This window comes from Bubalus bubalis, chromosome 9 (genome assembly GCF_019923935.1).
Source record: "Bubalus bubalis isolate 160015118507 breed Murrah chromosome 9, NDDB_SH_1, whole genome shotgun sequence".
NCBI lineage: Eukaryota > Metazoa > Chordata > Mammalia > Artiodactyla > Bovidae > Bubalus > Bubalus bubalis.
In genome coordinates this window covers 58759961-58780631 of record NC_059165.1, presented here as the reverse complement: position 1 = coordinate 58780631, position 20671 = coordinate 58759961, and the positions used below count along the sequence as shown (strand labels likewise).

At 43.1% G+C, this 20671-nt stretch overlaps 1 pseudogene; it reads right to left on the bottom strand.

Moving 5' to 3' along the window:
• Positions 1-7435: 7435 nt before the first annotated feature.
• LOC112587118 lies at positions 7436-9353 on the bottom strand (annotated as a pseudogene).
• Positions 9354-20671: the final 11318 nt, after the last annotated feature.

Sequence of the window (20671 nt, the reverse complement as noted above, 5' to 3'; positions counted from 1 at the left end):
GTTTGGGTTCCCAGTTAGGGGTTGAGACAAGGGACCCTGAGCCTTTTGTTAATCTTCATCTTGTAAATCTGCCAGCCTGTCCACTGCCCCCCGTGAAATTGCCAGTCAGGTTTCTCATTTTAATTCCTACCTTTTGACTTTTAAATTTTTTCCAAATGGGTAGAGTGGACTCCTTTGGGGCCCTTTAATTTGGGAGGGCATCCAACATTAAAAGGGATCCAAATGGTGGATCCCTTCGGCCCACCCACCCCTAGGTTGTGCTATGTTAAAGCTTTTGTTTTAACCCCATCAGTGTCCATTTTATTCACTCATTTTAAAATAACCATCTAAAGATTTCTATTCTACTGTAATGAGTCCCGTGACTCTCTTCTGTTTCCTCTTTGTTTTGCTCCTGTCAATATTCACTTTATTCATCTTACTACTTCACTTCAGTTCAGTTCAATCACTCAGTCATGTCCAACTCTTTGCAACCCCATGAACCGCAGCACACCAGGCCTCCCTGTCCATCACCAACTCCTGGAGTCCACCCAAACCCATGTCCATTGAGTCGGTGATGCCATCCAACCATTTCATCCTCTGTCGTCCCCTTCTCCTCCTGCCCCCAATCTTTCCCAGCACCAGGGTCTTTTCCAATGAGTCAGCTCTTCACATCAGGTGGCCCAAGTATTGGAGTTTCAGCTTTAACATCAGTCCTTCCAATGAGTATTCAGGACTGATCTCCTTTAGGATGGACTGGTTGGATCTCCTTGCAGTCCAAGGGACTCTCAAGAGTCTTCTCCAACACCACAGTTCAAAAACATCAATTCTTCAGCACTCAGCTTTCTTTATAGTCCAACTCTCACATCCATACATGACCACTGGAAAAACCATAGCCTTGACTAGATGGACCTTTGTTGACAAAGTAATGTCTCTGCTTTTCAACATGCTGTCTAAGTTGGTCATAACTTTCCTTACTACTTAGTAACTATTTAAAATGTTCTACCTTGTTGGGAAGAGTCATGTGACTGCCCCCCTTGGCCTCTTACATTCTCTTGTTAATTAACAATTTTTTATTAGCATCTGTAAGATCCAGTGAGGGGAAGATGAAACAGCAAATTTTATAAGGTTTCCTGAATGGTTTTTTTGCAACAACAGGATTGTTGGGCCCTAAAGAAGGCTGGGCCTCAAAGAATTGATGTTTTCAAACTATGGTGCTGGAGAAGCCTCTTGAGAGTCCCTTCCAGACAGCAAGGAGATTAAACCAGTCAATTTAGGAAATGAACCCTGAATATTCATTGGAAGGACAGATGCTGAAGCTCCAATACTTTGGCCACCTGATGCCAAGTGCCAACTCATTGGCAAAGACACTGAGGCTGGGAAAGATTGAAGGCAGGAGGAGAAGAGGTGACAGAGGATGAGATGGTTGGATGGCATCACCGATTCAATGGACAAGAATGTGGGCGAACTCCAGGCGATGGTGAGGGACAGGGAGGCCTGGCGTGCTGCAGTTTATGGGGTGGCAAAGAGTTAGACATGACTTGGTGACAGAACCACCACCACCACCACCACCATGAAGACATAATAACTCTAAATGTGTAATGCACTTACCGACTGAACAACAATAGGATTATAGGGGATGCCCATGTGAAGCGGTCTCCCTTTAACCATAGAATTTACCATGACCTGGGTAATGGGCATATTCAGTGGGTGTATATCCTACTTATTAAAAGGCTAGTCCCACACAGCTTGCATATGAAGCATATCAGCTGCCTCATGTGAAGTTTTCCACTTGGCATTCACAGGGGGAGACAAACCATCCCCATCTCAGGATAAACAGATGTTAGAGTGGCTTTTATCTAGTCCATCAGGCTGGCTATTCCCCTAGGAATAACCTCCTGTGTACCTGGATCACATATAATCATCTGTGATTGTTCCATAGTGATGTGTGGGCCCTGTTTCAATACAAACATGCTCTCCCATTTTGCAGCACTCAAAACCAAAGACACAGCCCCAAAACTAGTTACTCCCACAATTTATTTCAGTGAAGATTCTTCAGGAACTTGATGGTCTACAGAATCAAACAGTTCCTTCACACTATAATCCTGGTGTCAGGAGCTTCTTGGTTTAGTCCTTTTCCCCATGTTTACTGGGAGACTCATCTTTCAGTGTCATATCTTTTTGTTCTTTGATACAGTTCACGAGGTTATCATGGCAAGTATACTGGGGTAGTTTGCCATTCCCTCCTCCAATGAATCATGTTTTGTCAGAATTCTCCATTATAACCCATCTGTCTTGGGTGGTCCTACACGGCATGGCTCGTAGCTTCATTGAGTTTTGCAAGCCCCTTTGCCAGGACAGTGCAGTGATCCATGAAGGCAGAACGCCGAAGAATTGATGGCTTCAAACGTGGTGTTGGAGAAGACTCCTGAAAGTTCCTTAGACAGCAAGGAGATCAAACCAGTCAACCTTAAGGGAAATCAACCCTGAATACTCGTTGGAAGGACTGATGCTGAAACTGAAGCTCCAGTATTTTGGTCATCTGATGGGAACAGCCAACTCATTGGAAAAGTCCCTGATGCTGGGGAAGATTGAGGTCAGAAGGAGAAGAGGGCAGAGGATGATGACATGGCTGAATGGCATGACCAATGCAAAGGACACGAACTTGGGCAAACTTTGGAGATGGTGAGGGACAGGGAAGCCTGGTGTGCTGCAGTCCATGGAGTTGCAAAGAGTCAGACACGACTGGGCAACTAAACAAGAACATGTTTACTATCTTCTTGGTAACTAGAGGTCTTAGAGGACATTCTGTTGTCCCTGAACAATTTTTTACCTTGGGGGCAGCTTTGAGGCTAGTGGCCCAAGCTCAAACTTGCTGAAATCTGAGTTTGGACCAGCATCAAGGTCTAACCCAGCATTATCTTATAGTTTAGCTATTACAGATAACAATAACCAAGGAATTATATGCCTAGTATGCCTCTTGTTATTATGTACTTCCTTATATACCCAGTGATTCCACTCCTCAGGATTTGGATCCATCTCTAAACACCTTGGGTAACTTTTACCTTTCTGACTGACTACAGCAAACTGCCGCTCATACCATGGGTGACCAAGTGACTTGGGAATCAAAGGGTCTTCATCCTCTGCCCTTCATGCTTTCTCTTCCCAAACCACATGTTTCCATGAGCCAGGGCTAACCTAGCAAATCCCACTTCATTGACACCAACTGTTTTGTGTTCTGAGCACCCAGTTTCAATGTGGGAAGAGGGAGTTTTTCTCCACACCTCCAACAAGCAATGTTCCAACACCAGCTAGGTATTCTACAAATCAAGTCATTTCTGACACTATCTCCCCTGATACAGCATTAGATTCCACAGATTGAGAGTTCTTACCCTCTAATCACATGGTTGATTTACCTGGCAACCAGTACCCAATCCATAGGTGCTGGTTATAAGTTTTGCCAAAAGAACACAGTGCTCATAGGAAAAACCCTCTTCCAACATATAAGAGATGACTCTACACATGGACATCACCAGATGGTCAACACCAAAATAAAATAAGATTTATTATATTCTTTGCAGCTGAAGATGGAGAAGCTGTATACAGTCAGCAAAAACAAGACCGGGTGCTGATTGTGGTTCAGATCATGAGCTCCTTATTGCAAAATTCAGACTTAAACTGAAGAACACAGGGAAAACCACTGGGCTTCCCTGGTAGCTCAGCTGGTAAAAAATCTGCCTGCAATGCAGGAGACTCTGGTTCGATTCCTGGGTTAGGAAGATCCCCTGGAGAAGGAATAGGCTACCCACTCCAGTATTCATGGGCTTCCCTGGGGCTAAGACAGTAAAGAATCCACCTGCAATACAGAAATCCTGGGTTCGATTCTTAGGTTGGGAAGCTTCCCTGGAGGAGGGCATGGCAAATGATTCCAGTATTCTAGACTGGAGAATCCCCATGGACAGAGGAGCTTGGCAGGCTACAATCCATGAGGTCAAAAAGTCAGACACAACTGAGTGACTAAGCACAGTACAGACAAGGGAAACCACTAGGCCATTCAGGTGTGACCTAGTCAAATCCCTTATGATTATACAGTAGAAGTGACAAATAGATTCAAGGGATTAGATCTCATAGATAGAGTGCCTGAAGAACTATGGACAGAGGTTCATAACATTGTACAGGAAGTGGTGATCAAAACCATCCTCAAGAAAAAGAAATGCAAAAAGGCAAAACAGTTGTTTGAGGAGACCTTACAAATAGCTGAGAAAAGATGAGAAACTAAAGGCAAAGGAGAAAAGGAAACATATTCCTATCTGAATGCAGAGAGCCAGAGAATAGCAAGGAGAGATAACAAAATCTTTTTGAGTGAATAATGCAAAGAAATAGAGGGAAACAATAGAATGGGAAGGACTAGAGATCTTGTCAAGAAAATTAGAGATACCAAGGGAAGATTTCAAGCAAAGATGGGTACAATAAAGGACAGAAATGGTATGGACCTAACAGAAGCAGAAGATATTAAGAAGAGGTGGCAAGAATACACAGAAGAACTATACAAAAAAGTTCTTCATGATCCAGATAACCACAATGGTATGATCACTCACCTAGAGCCAGACATCCTGGAGTGTGAAGTGGGCCTTAGAAAGCATCACTATGAAGTTAGTGGCATTCGCAGAATTCCAGCTGAGCTATTTCAAATCCTAAAAAAATGATGCTGTTAAACTGCAGCACTCAGTATGCCAGCAAACTTGGAAAACTCAGCAGGACTGGAAAAGGTCAGTTTTCATTTCAATCCCAAAGAACGGCAATGTCAAAGAACATTCATACTACTGCACAACTGCAATCATTTCACACACTAGCAAAGTAATGCTCAAAATCCTTCAAGGTAGACTTCAACAGTATGTGAACCAAGAACTTCCAGATGTACAAGTTGGATTTAGAAAAGGCAGAGGTATCAGAGATAAAATTGCCAACATCCACTGGATCATAGAAAAAGTTAGAGAATTCCAGAAAAACATCTGCTTCATTGACTATGCCAAGCCTTTGACTGTGTGGATCACAACAAACTCTGGAAAACTCTTAAAGAGATGGGAATACCAGACCACCTGACCTGCCTCCTGCGAAACCTGTATGCAGGTCAAGAAGCAACAGTTAGAACCAGATGTGGAAAAACAGACTGGTTCCAAATTGGAAAAGGAGTGATCCAGGCTCTATTTTGTCACCCTGCTTATATAACTTATATGCAGAGTACATCATGCGAAATGCTCAGCTGGATGAAGCACAAGCTGGAGTCAAGATTGCCGGGAGAAATATTAACCTCAGACATGCAGATGACACCACCCTTATGGCAGAAAGCAAAGAGGAATTAAAGAGCCTCTTGATGAAGGTGAAAGAGGAAAGTGAAAAAAGCTGGCTTAAAACTCAACATTCAAAATACCAAGATCATGGCATCCAGTCCCATCATTTCATAGCAAAAAGATGGGGAGTACATCTTTTTGTTGTACTCTGCATATGCATGATGTACTCTGCATATAGCAAAAAGATGGGGAAACAATGGAAACAGTGACAGACTTTATTTTCTTGGGCTCCAAAATCACTGCAGATGGTGACTGCAGCCATGAAATTAAAAGACGCTTGCTCTTTGGAAGAAAAGCAATGACAAACTTAGACAGCATATTAAAAAGCAGAGACATTACTTTGCCAACAAAGGTCCGTCTAGTCAAAGCTATGGTTTTTCCAGTAGTCATGTATGGATGTGAGAGCTGGATAGTAAAAAAGGCTGAGCACTGAAGAACTGATGCCTTTGAACTGTGGTGCTGGAAAAGACTTTTGAGAGTCCCTTGGACAGCAAGGAAATCAAACCAATCAATCCTAAAAGAAACGAACCCTGAATATTCATTGGAAGGACTGATGCTGAAGCTGAAGCTCCAGTAATTTGGCCACCTGAACCAAAGAGCTGACTCACTGGAAAAGACCCTGATGCTGAGAAGGACTGAAGGTAGGAGAAGTGGGTGACAGAGGATGAGACAGTTAGATGGCATCACCAACTCAATGGACATGAGCAAACTCATGGAGATGGTGAAGGACAGGGAAGGTTGGTGTGCTGCAGTCCATAGGATCACAAAGAGTCAGACAAGGGACGGAACTCAGTGACTGAATAACAACAAAAAGACACCTCATTGACATAACAAAAGACACCTTTATTGCTCTCTTAGGAAATTTCAAGGGTGTAAGGGGCTGTATCAGAAACCAAGAAGAAAGACCAAATATGTATTTCCTATTATCAATCACAATGTCCAGCTTTCCTGGTGGTTCAATGGTAAAGAATCTGCCTGCCAATGTAAGTTACTTGGGTTCGATCCCTGGTCCCAGAATATCCCTGTTCTGGTGGAGCAACTAAGCCCATGCACCACAACTACTGAGCCCAAGTGCTGCAACTACTGAAGCCTGAGTGCCTAGAACCATGCTCCAGAACAAGAAAAGCCACTGCAGTGAGAAGCCTGGGTACTGCAAGGAAAGGTAGCTCCCGCATGCCACAATTAGAGAAAAGCCATTGTAGCAACAAAGATCCAATGCAACCAAAAACAGAATAAATAAATGAAAATTATTTTTAAAAAATCACAATGTCACACTGGATGAGAGACATGTTTATGAAACTCTCAGAATGGGACACAGAATATGTAGATATATGTGCCTCAAATAAATGCTCACTAATGTTCAACACTGCAGTTGTGGATTTTAGTACTGAAATTGAAAAGAAGGTCAATTATGTGGCTTTTTACTTCAAAAAAAACACATATGCTTACTGTATGCCAGGCATAGATCTACCCATAAGATATCAAATAGCCCTTTCTCCAACTGTACCAATATTTGGTGGTAAATGAACCTAAAATCTTAAAGCCCTTGACTCTTCTAAATCCTCCGGCCAACATAAGACTTTTAAACTACTTGCCAGAGGAAAGCAGTATCCCCTTTCCTGGAAACCATACAACAAATTTACGGGGCAGGTGCTTTACAAAATGACACTCGTTCTTAACATCTCTCTCTTTTTTTTTTAAAGAAACTGTTTATTTTCTGTCAGCCTGTTTCCATTTTAAGAGTTTGTGGGGGCTTCCCCAGTGGCTCAACAGTAAAGAATCCACCTGCCCAACGCAGGAGACGCGGGTTCCATCCCTGGTCTGGGAATATCCCACATGCTGTGGAGCAACTAAGCCCATGAGCCACAATTATTGAGCTTGTGCTCTAGAGCCCTGGAACCACAACTCCTGAAGCCCGAATGCCCTAGAGCCTGTGTTCCACAAGTGAAGTCACTACAATGAGAAGCCCAAGCATTGCAACTAGAGATTAGTGCCTGCTCCCTGCAGCTAAAGAAAAAGCCCACACAGCAACAAAGACCAAGCAGAGCCAAAATTAATAAATGAATAAATAAAATTACTTTTTTTAAAAAAGTTTGTGGAAGAACAACTTAAGACCACTCAGTGGTTGCTCCTACCCATTCAGCAGCTTGACGTGTGGGAGCTACAGACCAGTGTGCAGTGGCAGGCTGAGCATTCCAGTCTTCAGTGGGGAACCGCTGAACTGAGTTCCTGCATGCCTTTGGACCAGTTCAGCCCCCAGTTTGAGTAGCAGTGAACTCAGTGAACAAATGAACTGGTGAGTGAACCAAGCAGTCCATTCACTCTGAAATTCCTCCTTGGTTGCAGCCTTCTCAGCTGCCACCTGTTCTTCCTTTTCAAACTCTTCAGGACCTCTGTAGAAGCAGAGATCAGGCATGACCTCCCATGGGTGTTCCCAGGAGATGATGCCACACATGCACAGAACTTCCCAGGTCTGCACCCACCACCACATCAGGCCCATTGAGCGAGCTCCCTTGTTGTTGTTGTTGTTCATTCAGTCATGCCCAACCCTTTGCAACCCCATGGAGGACAGCACACCAGGCTTCCCTTTCCCTCCATATCTTCCAGAGTTCGCTCAAACTCATGTCCATTGAGTCAATGATGCCATCCAACCATTTCATCCTCTGCCGCCCCATTCTCCTCTTGCAGGATGGCAATGTCCGCATAACACAGAGGAGAGTCTGTGTTACACAGAGCAATGGTAGGCAGGTTAATGTAGGAGGCATCGGTGAGAGGCTGGTGGTCAGCCCTGGGATCAGTAACTAACAGAAGTCTTGGCTCTCAGAAGGCTGCCTGGATCTGGTTAGTGAAAGTTCCAGGACTGAAGTGGCCTGTAATAGGAATAGCTCCAGTGGCAGCAACAAACTTCAGAACAGCTCACTGGCTAGTATTCCTGGAGGATGTGACACTGACATCAGCTGGGTTTTCAAAGGCAACAATGGCACCAGCTGCCAACAGAAGCTTCTCCCAAGTTCTCTTCAGATTTATAATGTAGACGCCATAACTGTTCCTTCTGTGGGTGTACTGTTCCATTTGGAAGTCAAGGTTGGTGCCACCTAAGTGGGTTCCCGCTGCAAGGAATTTGAGTACACCACCTTCCTCCATTTGCAGGACATCAAGGACAGCAGACATTGTGAAAGTTTCCCTTTGCATTACAGTGGGAATCCAAAATGCCATATGGATCCCTGTCTTAGTAGTGTGAAAAAGTCAACATCTCTCCTTCTAATCCACATTCCTTAGGCTATGACCTATGGAAAAGTACACTTTCCATTCTAGAGATCACTTTCACAGAAGCAATTGCAAGACCTGACCAAATGTACAAGAGGATCCAGGGAAACATGAGACAGTGGATTTTGAGAGTATTTGACTAGGGCACATAATACAAAGCTGGATATGACAGAATTAAATGACATGGAGAACTTGTCCATGACTTGGGATTTAAGCTTTGGGCAAAGATACTTGAACCAGATCCTAATACTTTGGCCAGAAAGATCAATGGTTCTTTGAAGATTAGACAGAATGAATAGCTAATAAATGTAGTAGATATGAAATATCCTCAGACATAGTATGGAAGAGAATGTAAGAAGGCTCAAAGAGGTGAGAATGTTAGAATAGATTGACTGTATAAAACCTGAGAACCCCAAAATTATGTTCTCTAAGACAGCCCAGAAGTGAGGCTTCTAATGAGAAAAATATTGACATCTTTGTGAAGCTCAGTGGGTAGCTATCCCTTATAGACAAGGGTTTGTGGTACTGATGCTAGCAAAGAACTGAGCTCTCTGGCATAAGTAAGGATAATGAGATTTCAGAATAACAGAGGCCAAATAGCTCCACATAACTATTAGTGGCAAAGCAGATTTAACTACTGTGGTATCAGCAAGACCACCATGGCAATCAAGGTGTTTTTACACATAGGGATTGTGGCTATGCCTAATAAATCAATGTGTTCCTGGGAGCAAGAAAGACAAGAAAATAAAATGTAGCTTGTCTTGTTTTATAAATATATTTGAGAGTTGGTGTACAGCTACTGCAGCTTTCCAGGTGGCACTAGTGGTAAAGAACCTGCCTGCCAATGCAGGAGACTTAAGAGACAAGAGTTGGATCCCTGGGTCAGGAAGATCCCCTGGAGGAGAGCATGGCAACCCACTCCAGTATTCTTGCCTGGAGAATCTCATGGACAGAGGAGCCTGACGGGCTACGGTCCATGGGAGGGCAAAGAGTCGGACACGACTGAATCGACTTAGCAGGCATGCATGTACAGCTATTACAATGGAACACTGTAGTTCCTCACCCTGTTTTTAGATATATCAGGTCAATACCCAGAGCCTGTTAGAAGGAGAAGATAACACTCCTTAAAGAAGGGCAATGTCACTGCAACTAAAGAATCTAAGTGTTCCTTCTGTTGTTGTTTGGTTGCTAAGTCGTGTCTGACTCTTTGGCAACCCCAGTGAACTGAAGACCACCAGGCTCCTCTGTCCATGGGATTTCCCAGGCAAGAATACTGGAATGGGTTGCCATTTCCTTCTCCAGAGCATCTTCCTGACCCAGAGATTGAAGCTGGGTCTCCTGCCTTGGCAGGCTGATTCTTTACCAATGAGCTACCAGGGAAGCTCAAGTGTTCTATCCTTTCCTACAGAGATCTGCAGGTATTTGCCTAGGTAACTGCACTTGGGAAAGTAGATTGTTCAGAATTCTCAAAGGAGGTGAAATATAGTTCCTGAGCAGCCTCTGAAAGGTGACCTAAAACACTACAATGGTCCTTTAGCTATAATGAAGGCTTATAGAGATCAAGAGATGAATGAAATGTAGGCCCAAATCCACCTCAAAGTGGAGCCAAAGCATCCACAGACCATGTGATTATCATTATCATGTGATTATTTCCCAGGTCCCTGAGTGTATAATTGGGATAGATATACTTTTCAGCTGGAAGAACCCTGTGCAGAAAAGAGCTAATACAGCAAATCCTTAGAAAGCCCTGCTTGCAAGGCTGGCCTTTGGCTGTTATCTGGGAACTTGGATTTGGGGAGCATTTCCACTGTCCCTTACCACTGGCTTTCTTGGAATTATGAATTCACAGATCTGACTCACCTAGATCTGACTCTAAGTGAAAATCTGATACTATCTTCTAGGGGCCATTTCAGTTAGAGCATGAGCTGTGCCAAATTGAAAGCAGCCATAGGCTCAATAAAGGGAACACAGAGATTTCCCTGGTGGTCCAGTGGCTAAGACTCTGAGCTCTCAATGCAGGGAGCCCTGGTTCAATCCCTGGTCAGGGAACTAGATCCCACATGTCACAACTAAGAGTTCACATACTGCAACTAAAGACCCGGCAAGCCACGACAAAGATAGAAGATTCCCCATGCTACAACTAAGAGCCGGCACAGTCAAATAAATTTTTCTTAATAAAGGGAACATAGATTCTGTGATTGTGCAGGTTTAGGAAACCCGTTTGTGGAGCCCTGAGAAGCCCATGAACACTATGAAAAGGCAAAATGATAGGATACTGAAAGAGGAACTCCCCAGGTCAGTAGGTGCCCAATATGCTACTGGAGATCAGTGGAGAAATAACTCCAGAAAGAATGAAGGGATGGAGCCAAAGCAAAAAGAATACCCAGCTGTGGATGTGACTGGTGATAGAAGCAAGGTCCGATGCTGTAAAGAGCAATATTGCATAGGAACCTGGAATTCCAGGTCCATGAATCAAGGCAAATTGGAAGTGGTCAAACAAGAGATGGCAAAAGTGAACGTCGACATTCTAGGAATCAGCGAACTAAAATGGACTGGAATGGGTGAATTTAACTCAGATGACCATTATATCTACTACTGTGGGCAGGAATCCCTCAGAAGAAATGGAGTAGCCATCATGGTCAACAAAAGAGTCCAAAATGCAGTACTTGGATGCAATCTTAAAAATGACAGAATGATCTCTGTTCGTTTCCAAGGCAAACCATTCAATATCACAGTAATCCAAGTCTATGCCCCAACCAGTAACACTGAAGAAGCTGCAGTTGAACAGTTCTATGAACACCTACAAGACCTTTTAAAACTAACACCCAAAAAAGATGTCCTTTTCATTATAGGGGACTGGAATGCAATAGTAGGAAGTCAAGAAACACCTGGAGTAACAGGCAAATTTGGCCTTGGAATGTGGAATGAAGCAGGGCAAAGACTAATAGAGTTTTGCCAAGAAAATGCACTGGTCATAACAAACACCCTCTTCCAACAACACAAGAGAAGACTCTATATGGACCTCACCAGATGGTCAACACCGAAATCAGATGGATTATATTCTTTGTAGCCAAAGATGGAGAAGCTCTATACAATCAGCAAAAACAAGACCGGGAGCTGACTGTGGCTCAGATCATGAACTCCTTATTGCCAAATTCAGACTTAAATTGAAGAAAGTAGGGAAAACCACTAGGCCATTCAGATATTACCTAAATCAAATCCCTTATGATTATACAGTGGAAGTGAGAAATAGATTTAAGGGACTAAATCTGATAGACAGAGTGCCTGATGAACTATGGAATGAGGTTCGTGACATTGTACAGGAGACAGGGATCAAGACCATCCCCATGGAAAAGAAATGCAAAAAAGCAAAATGGCTGTCTGGAGAGGCCTTACAAATAGCTGTGAAAAGAAGAGAAGCGAAAAGCAAAGGAGAAAAGGAAAGATATAAGCATCTGAATGCAGAGTTCCAAAGAATAGCAAGAAGAGATAAGAAAGCCTTCTTCAGTGATCAATGCAAAGAAATAGAGGAAAATAACAGAATGGGAAAGACTAGAGATTTCTTCAACAAATTTAGAGATACCAAGGGAACATTTCATGCAAAGATGGGCTCAATAAAGGACAGAAATGGTATGGACCTAACAGAAGCAGAAGATATTAAGAAGAGATGGCAAGAATACACAGAAGAACTGTACAAAAAAGATCTTCACGACCAAGATAATCACGATGGTGTGATCACTGACCTAGAGCCAGACATCCTGGAATGTGAAGTCAAGTGGGCCTTAGGAAGCATCACTACGAACAAAGCTACCGGAGGTGATGGAATTCCAGTTGAGCTATTTCAAATCCTGAAAGATGATGCTATGAAGGTGCTGCATTGAGTATGCCAGCAAATTTGGAAAACTCAGCAGTGGCCACAGGACTGGAAAAGGTCAGTTTTCATTCCAATCCCAAAGAAAGAAAATGCCAAAGAATACTCAAACTATCGCACAATTGCACTAATCTCACACACTAGTAAAGTAATGCTCAAAATTCTCCAAGCCAGGCTTCAGCAATATGTGAACTGTGAACTTCCTGATGTTCAAACTGGTTTTAGAAAAGGCAGAGGAACCAGAGATCAAATTGCCAACGTCCGCTGGATCATTGAAAAAGCAAGAGAGTTTCAGAAAAACATCTGTTTCTGTTTTATTGACTATGCCAAAGTCTTTGACTGTGTGGATCACAATAAACTGTGGAAAATTCTGAAAGAGATGGGAATACCAGAACACCTGATCTGCCTCTTGAGAAATTTGTATGCAGGTCAGGAAGCAACAGTTAGAACTGGACATGGAACAACAGACTGGTTCCAAATAGGAAAAGGAGTACGTCAAGGCTGTATATTGTCACCCTGTTTATTTAACTTATATGCAGAGTACATCATGAGAAATGCTGGACTGGAAGAAACACAAGCTGGAATCAAGATTGCCGGGAGAAATATCAATAACCTCAGATATGCAGATGACACCACCCTTATGGCAGAAAGTGAAGAGGAACTCAAAAGCCTCTTGTTGAAAGTGCAAGAGGAGAGTGAAAAAGTTGGCTTAAAGCTCAACATTCGGAAAACCAAGATCATGGCATCCGGTCCCATCACTTCATGGCAAATAGATGGGGAAACAGTGGAAACAGTGTCAGACTTTATTTTTCTGGGCTCCAAAATCACTGCAGATGGTGACTGCAGCCATGAAATTAAAAGACGCTTACCACTTGGAAGGAAAGTTATGACCAACCTACATAGCATATTCAAAAGCAGAGACATTACTTTGCCAACAAAGGTTCATCTAGTCAAGGCTATGGTTTTTCCTGCGGTCATGTATGGATGTGAGAGTTGTACTGTGAAGAAGGCTGAGCGCCGAAGAATTGATGCTTTTGAACTGTGGTGTTGGAGAAGACTCTTGAGAGTCCCTTGGACTGCAAGGAGATCCAACCAGTCCATTCTAAAGGAGATCAGCCCTGGGATTTCTTTGGAAGGAATGATGCTAAAGCTGAAACTCCAGTACTTTGGCCACCACATGCGAAGAGTTGACTCATTGGAAAAGACTCTGATGCTGGGAGGGATTTGGGGCAGGAGGAAAAGGGGACGACAGAGGATGAGATGGCTGGATGGCATCACCGACTCGATGGACGTTGAGTCTGGGTAAACTCTGGGAGTTGGTGATGGACAGGGAGGCCTGGCGTGCTGCGATTCATGGGGTCGCAAAGAGTCGGACACGACTGAGCGACTGAACTGAACTGCAACAGTGCAAACATGGATGCTGGCTGGACTATCTGTGCCACTTACAGATGCCCACAGGAATGGGCTTATTTTCTGATAGGGCTATTTGCAATTGAGGTGCTGATTGCCTCTATATTTCTGATAGATACATACAGAGACTGGTTGCATTTCTAACTTGTGAGTACTGTGGAAAGCTGCCAAGTTAGGGGAAGGCACATTACAGTGACTATTACCCCTCCACCCACTCCAGACAGATCAGACTCTGGACCCTAATGTGATATGCTGCACTGCTATTGACTTGCTGTATTCAGATTTCTAGTTTGGTTGCAATCTGCATCAATGAACTAATACTGTGACTTTATTTCCCTCACCTTTTTCCTAGTAGACACATCTTATTAAGGCAATTTGACTGTTAAATGCAACTATCCCCAGAAATAGATTAATCTCTATAAATCATTTTGAAAACCTTTGAAAATTCAGAATATCATCATGACCAACTCCTTAACATGATATGACTTTGTGGTTAAATTACATCAAAAATCTTTTCTGTGAAACTGCTTTTGTCTCTTGCACACAGCCTTTCCAAACAAGAGCTCTGGGTTGGAGTAGGGAATAACTAAAAAATAAAAAGTTATAGTTGCTAAATGGGATACACTTGATTTTTTGACAATGAAGAAAACACATTCTGGAGAGGCACAGAGAGTGGAGAGTACATTAATGGTTTTTGTTTTTCAGAACTGTTCCTGGAAGCTTCCCTGTCTTCTTGAAGGAAAACTCCCCATGCTGCCTACCAAGCTGCTGTGAACACATATAATTCAGCTGGACTGCTGAGCCCTTAATCACACCTGACGGTGCCGACTATGAAGCAGCAGAGAATGGCTCCAGCTCCTGCACTTTCGATGCAGATGCAGCACTTCCAGATGCTGTCCACACACATGAGGTGGATAAATTGATATAGTACAAGCAAATCTGTTTGGAAATGACTGCCTTGGGAAGCCTCTTTGAAACCAAAAACTGAACTGAATTATTGGACTGAACTGAGAATCCCAGAGCAGGAGGTACCATGGTTGGAGGCCATCTTGGAGGCTGTAAACTGGTACTGCCTAGCTGATATATGTTCTGCTTGGGGTGCCCTAACAATGTAAGCTCTGTCTCCAGAGGTACTACATGTACCCTCTGGAACTGTAATTTTGACATGTGTACCCTGACACTGCCTCAGCCCTAAAAGGCATTGTGTCAGCTTCAACTTACTAGCCAGAGTTGTGTTGTGCCTGACTTGAAGCCTTGGGCTAGGTAAAAAGATCATAACAAAAACTTAAGCAGGAAGATCCCTGGCTTTCTTAGGAAGGCCTTTATGGTTAGTGGGATTTGTTTAACTGGCCAAAGCTAGGACACATAAAGGTCATGTGTATGTGTGTTAGTTGCTCAGTTGTGTCCAACTGTTTGCGACCTCATGGACTGTAACCCACCAGGCTCCTTCGTCCATGGAATTCTGCAGGCAAGAATACTAGAGTGGGTTGCCATTCCCTTCTCCAAGGGATCTTCCTGATCCAGGGGTCAAACCTGGGTCTCCTGCATTGCAGGCAGATTCCTTACTGACTGGCCACCAGGTAAGCCCATGAAGGGCATCAGTTCACTTCAGTTCAGTTCAGTCGCTCAGTTGTGTCCAACTCTTTGCGACCCCATGAATCACAGCATGCCAGGCCTCCCTGTCCATCACCAACTCCCAGAGTTCACCCAAACTTTTGTGCATCAAGTCAGTGATGCCATCCAACCATCTCATCCTCTGTCGTCCCCTTCTCCTCCTGCCCTCAATCCCTCCCAGCATCAGGGTCTTTTCCAGTGAGTCAACTCTTCACATGAGGTGGCCAAAGTATTGGAGTTTCCGCCTCAGCATCAGTCCTTCCAGTGAACACCGAGGACTGATCTCCTTTAGGATGGACTGGTTGGATCTCCTTGCAGTCCAAGGGGCTCTCAAGAGTCTTCTTCAACACCACTGTTCAAAAGCATCAATTCTTCGGCATTCAGCTTTCTTCATAGTACAACTCTCACATCCATACATGACCATCGGAAAAACCATAGCCTTGACTAGATGGACCTTTGTTGGGAAAGTAATGTCTCTGCTTTTTAATATGCTGTCTAGGTTGGTCATAACTTTCTTTCCAAGGAGTAAGCATCTTTTAATTTCATGGCTGCAGTTACCATCTGCAGTGATTTTGGAACCCCCAAAAATAAAGTCAGCCACTGTTTCCACTGTTTCCCCATCTATTTGCCATGAAGTGACGGGACCAGATGCTATGATCTTAGTTTTCTGAATGTTGAGCTTTAAGCCAACTTTTTCACTCTCCATTTTCACCTTCATCAAGAGGCTCTTTAGTTCTTCACTTTCTGCCATAGGGGTGGTGTCATCTGCATATCTGAGGTGATTGATATTTCTCCTGGCAATCTTGATTCCAGCTTGTGCTTCCTCCAGCCCAGCGTTTCTCATGATGTACTCTGCATATAAGTTAAATAAACAGGGTGACAATATACAGCCTTGACATACTCCTTTTCCTATTGGGAACCAGTCTGTTGTTCCATGTCCAGTTCTAACTGTTGCTTCCTGACCTGCATACAGATTTCTCAAGAGGCAGGTCAGGCGGTCTGGTATTCCCATCTCTTTCAGAATTTTCCACAGTTTATTGAGATACACACAGTCAAAGACTTTGGCATAGTCAATAAAGCAGAAACAGATGTTTTTCTGGAACTCTCTTGCTTTTTTGATGATCCAGCGGACGTTGGCAATTCTATCTCTGGTTCCTCTGCCTTTTCTTAAACCAGCTTGGACATCTGGAAGTTCACGGTTCACGTATTGCTGAAGCCTGCCTTGGAGAATTTTCAGCATTACTTTACTAGTGTGTGAGATGAGTGCAATTGTGTAGTAGTTTGAGTATTCTTTGGCATTGCCTTTCTTTGCGATTGGAATGAATACTGACTTTTTCCAGTCCTGTGGCCACTGCTGAGTTTTCCAAATTTGCTGGAATATTGAATGCAGCACTTTCATAGCATCATCTTTCAGGATTTGAAATAGCTCAACTGGAATTCCATCACCTCCAGTAGCTTTGTTCGTAGTGATGCTTCCTAAGGCCCACTTGACTTCACATTCCAGGATGTCTGGCTCTAGGTCAGTGATCACACCATCGTGATTATCTTGGTCGTGAAGATCTTTTTTGTACAATTCTTCTGTGCATTCTTGCCATCTCTTCTTAATATCTTCTGCTTCCGTTAGGTCCCTACCATTTCTGTCCTTTATTGAGTCCACCTTTGCATGAAATGTACCCTTGGTATCTCTAATTTTCTTGAAGAGATCTCTAGTCTTTCCCATTCTGTTGTTTTCCTCTATTTCTTTGCACTGATCGCTGAGGAAGGCTTTCTTATCTCTCCTTGCTATTCTTTGGAACTCTGCATTCAGATGCTTATATCTTTCCTTTTCTCCTTTGCTTTTCACTTCTCTTCTTTTCACAGCTATTTGTAAGGCCTCTCCAGACAGCCATTTTGCTTTTTTGCATTTCTTTTCCATGGGGATGGTCTTGATCCCTGTCTCCTGTACAATGTCACGAACCTCATTCCATAGTTCATCAGGCACTCTGTCTATCAGATTTAGTCCCTTAAATCTATTTCTCACTTCCACTGTATAATCATAAGGGATTTGATTTAGGTCATACCTGAATGGTCTAGTGGTTTTCCCTACTTTCTTCAATTTAAGTCTGAATTTGGCAATAAGGAGTTCATGATCTGAGCCACAGTCAGCTCCCGGTCTTGTTTTTGCTGATTGTATAGAGCTTCTCCATCTTTGGCTGCAAAGAATATAATCAGTCTGATTTTGGTGTTGACTATCTGGTGATGTCCATGTGTAGAGACTTCTCTTGTGTTGTTGGAAGAGGGTGTTTGCTATGAAGGGCATAACTGAGGCCAATATTGCATGTGGTGAGAGAATCAATTCCTAGGCAGGTTGATTAAAAAAAAAAAAGTCTAGGGTCCCCGAGGAGAAGAAAAGGGGTCTAGGGCTCTTGAGAAGGAGAAAGGGGTCCAAGGCTCTCAAAGAGGAGAAAAGGACGAGACAATAAGGACAAACTTTTTTTCTACATTGCTTTGTCTTAGTCAATATAACAATGTATCTTGCTCAAGGACATGTTTCTCCTTAACAAGAAGTGAAGTGAAGTGAAAGTCTCTTAGTCATGTCCAACTCTTTGCAACCACATGGACTATACAGTCCATGGAATTCTCTAGGCCAGAATACTGGAGTGGGTAGCCTTTCCCTTCTCCAGGGGATCTTCCCAACCCAGGGATCAGTCCCAGGTCTCCCACATTGCAGACATTCTTTACCAACTGAGCTATCAGGGAAGCCCCCCTTAACAAGAAACTTCTGACTAATCTTTTATCTAAAGATGTATGTTGTGGGAGTGGGGCTGTTAAGATCTTTCTATTGTTAGTTCTAATCCCGTTATCATATATTGTGGGAGTGGGTCTGGTAAGACCCTTTACTGTAATAAGGTATATAACTCCCTTGCTAAAACTAACGAGGGGGGCACTCTCCGCCCCCCTTCTGATGTCTATGTCAGAAGCTTTCTCTGTCCCTTTTTCACATTAATAAAACTCTGCTACACAAAAGCTCTTGAGTGATCAAGCCTGGTCCCTGGTCCCAAAGCTAAATCTTTGGAGATCACAAGTCTGACATTGTTCACCGTAAGCTATCAGTGGGGAGATCACAAATCTGACATAGTCACCATAAGCTATCAGTGGGCCTCATCCTGTTACATGGAGCCCCACTGATAATAATCTTGTCGTAAAGACACCTTGGCCAAGGGCCAAGGGGCTGGACTGTGCAGGCAAGAGTTACCATAGCAGGCCTGAGACTGCTATCCTTAGAAAGGCCTGTTTGCAAGGCTGGCCCTTTGGTGACATCTGGGACTTGAATTTTGGGAGTGTCCCCAACATTTAATAACTGATAAAAGTGGTTTACTGTGCCTAACTGTATACACAGTGTAGTTTATGCTAGGCTCATGTGTGTCCAGCACCCAATAAAACCCCTGGATTTCAGGCAAGCTTCCCTGGTAGACAACACTTCATACATGTTGTTTCAGTTTGATCTACAAGAATTAAGCACTTTCTGTGTGAACCCAAGGGAAAAGGACTCTTAGAAATTTCTACATACTTTCCTGCAGATTTTGTCTGATGCACCTTTTCCCTTTGCTGGTTTTTCTTTTTATTTTTTTTTTACTATATAATTTTGCATACTCAGCCATGAGTATGACTATATGCTGAGTCTGATGAGTCTTTCTAGCAAATCACCAAACCTGGGGATGGTCTTAGAAACTTTCAGCGTCCAAAGTGCTCACCATTACACCATGGAACCTCTCGGTCTTAGAAACCTTCAATGTCAAACCCTTTCATTTGTTCCCTGACTGGCAGGGTAAGAAACACTAGAGTGGAAAACCTGAAATTTCCCTTTCCCTAAGCAAGATAGTAAATCTTAAGTAACTGCACCCAAATTTCAGAGATTAGCACTACATTCTCAAACTCACAGTTTGCAGAGATGATAGTCTCCACCATATCCACAGTTACTTCACTTGTTCACCCCCTGCAAAAACTGGATGGATCATAGTGATTTGATGACAATGGACTGCAATTTACTTAACCAATTGGCAGGTCCAATTATAGCTGCCATACCAGTGGTTAACTTTACTGGAGTAGATCAGTATAGCCTTCAGCACTTGGGAGGTGGCTATTTTTCTGCTGAATGCATTCATCTTAAACTCCATCACTGAATAAAATCAAAATTAGGTCATCTTCTCACAACAGGGCAGCAGAATACATTCACTGTTTTGCCCCAGAGCTATGTTAACCCTTTCTTTTGTAACATACTCCACAAAAACCTCAACATAGAACATTCTGCGGAGCATAATGTTAGACTGCCATATTGATGACATTGTGCTAACTGGGTCTAATGGGCAGCAAATGAAAAGGACCCTAGATGGCCTAGCAGGACACATGCATGTCAAAGAGTAAGGGGTTAGCCCCATGAAGATTTAGGGGCCTGCCCCATCAATAAGGATTCTAGGGGTCTGGGGCATCCAGAAAATTCCCCCTGAGGAATTACAAATACAAATTATCTCTTGAATCTCTTGCCACTGAAAAAGAGGCACTGTCTTTAGGGACCTCTTTGGATTTTAGAGGCAGCATATACCATTTTGGAACTCAAAATGCTACCAGGTTTGAGCAGGGTGGGAGTAAGAAAAAGACACATATCAGGTTGAAACTATAATACCAGCCAATCTGATGTGATACAGTCAATCTGATGTTGCATATGCCAATGCCAATAATGCATAAGGATGCCAATAGTGAAATGCCAATAGTGCATGAGGATGCTGTGCAGAGCTTCCAGCAACCCACAGCAGGAGGATTATAGTATAAATCTTATAGTGCAGATCCATGCCTTCTATCTATATAACAGACAGCTTCTGTGTGTTTATAAATAGATGGTGTCATGCTCCTGAGCCCTAGTAGAGACTGAGTGGCTGACTATGTGACACCAAATGATCATCATGCCATGAGAGCTGCTTATTATGGGCTAGATACCATCAGAGCCACTAAATCGTAAGATTAGAGAGGTATAGGAGCTGAGCTTTGGCAAATGAATTTGCTGGTTGGCTCAGCACCTAGAAGGAATGCAATTATATTAGAGACAAGAAAACTGACTTACTGGACATATATAAAGTATGGAGTTCAGCAAGTACAGAATGCATATTATTTTCTTCATAATTTACAAAAATTGACTATATTGTAT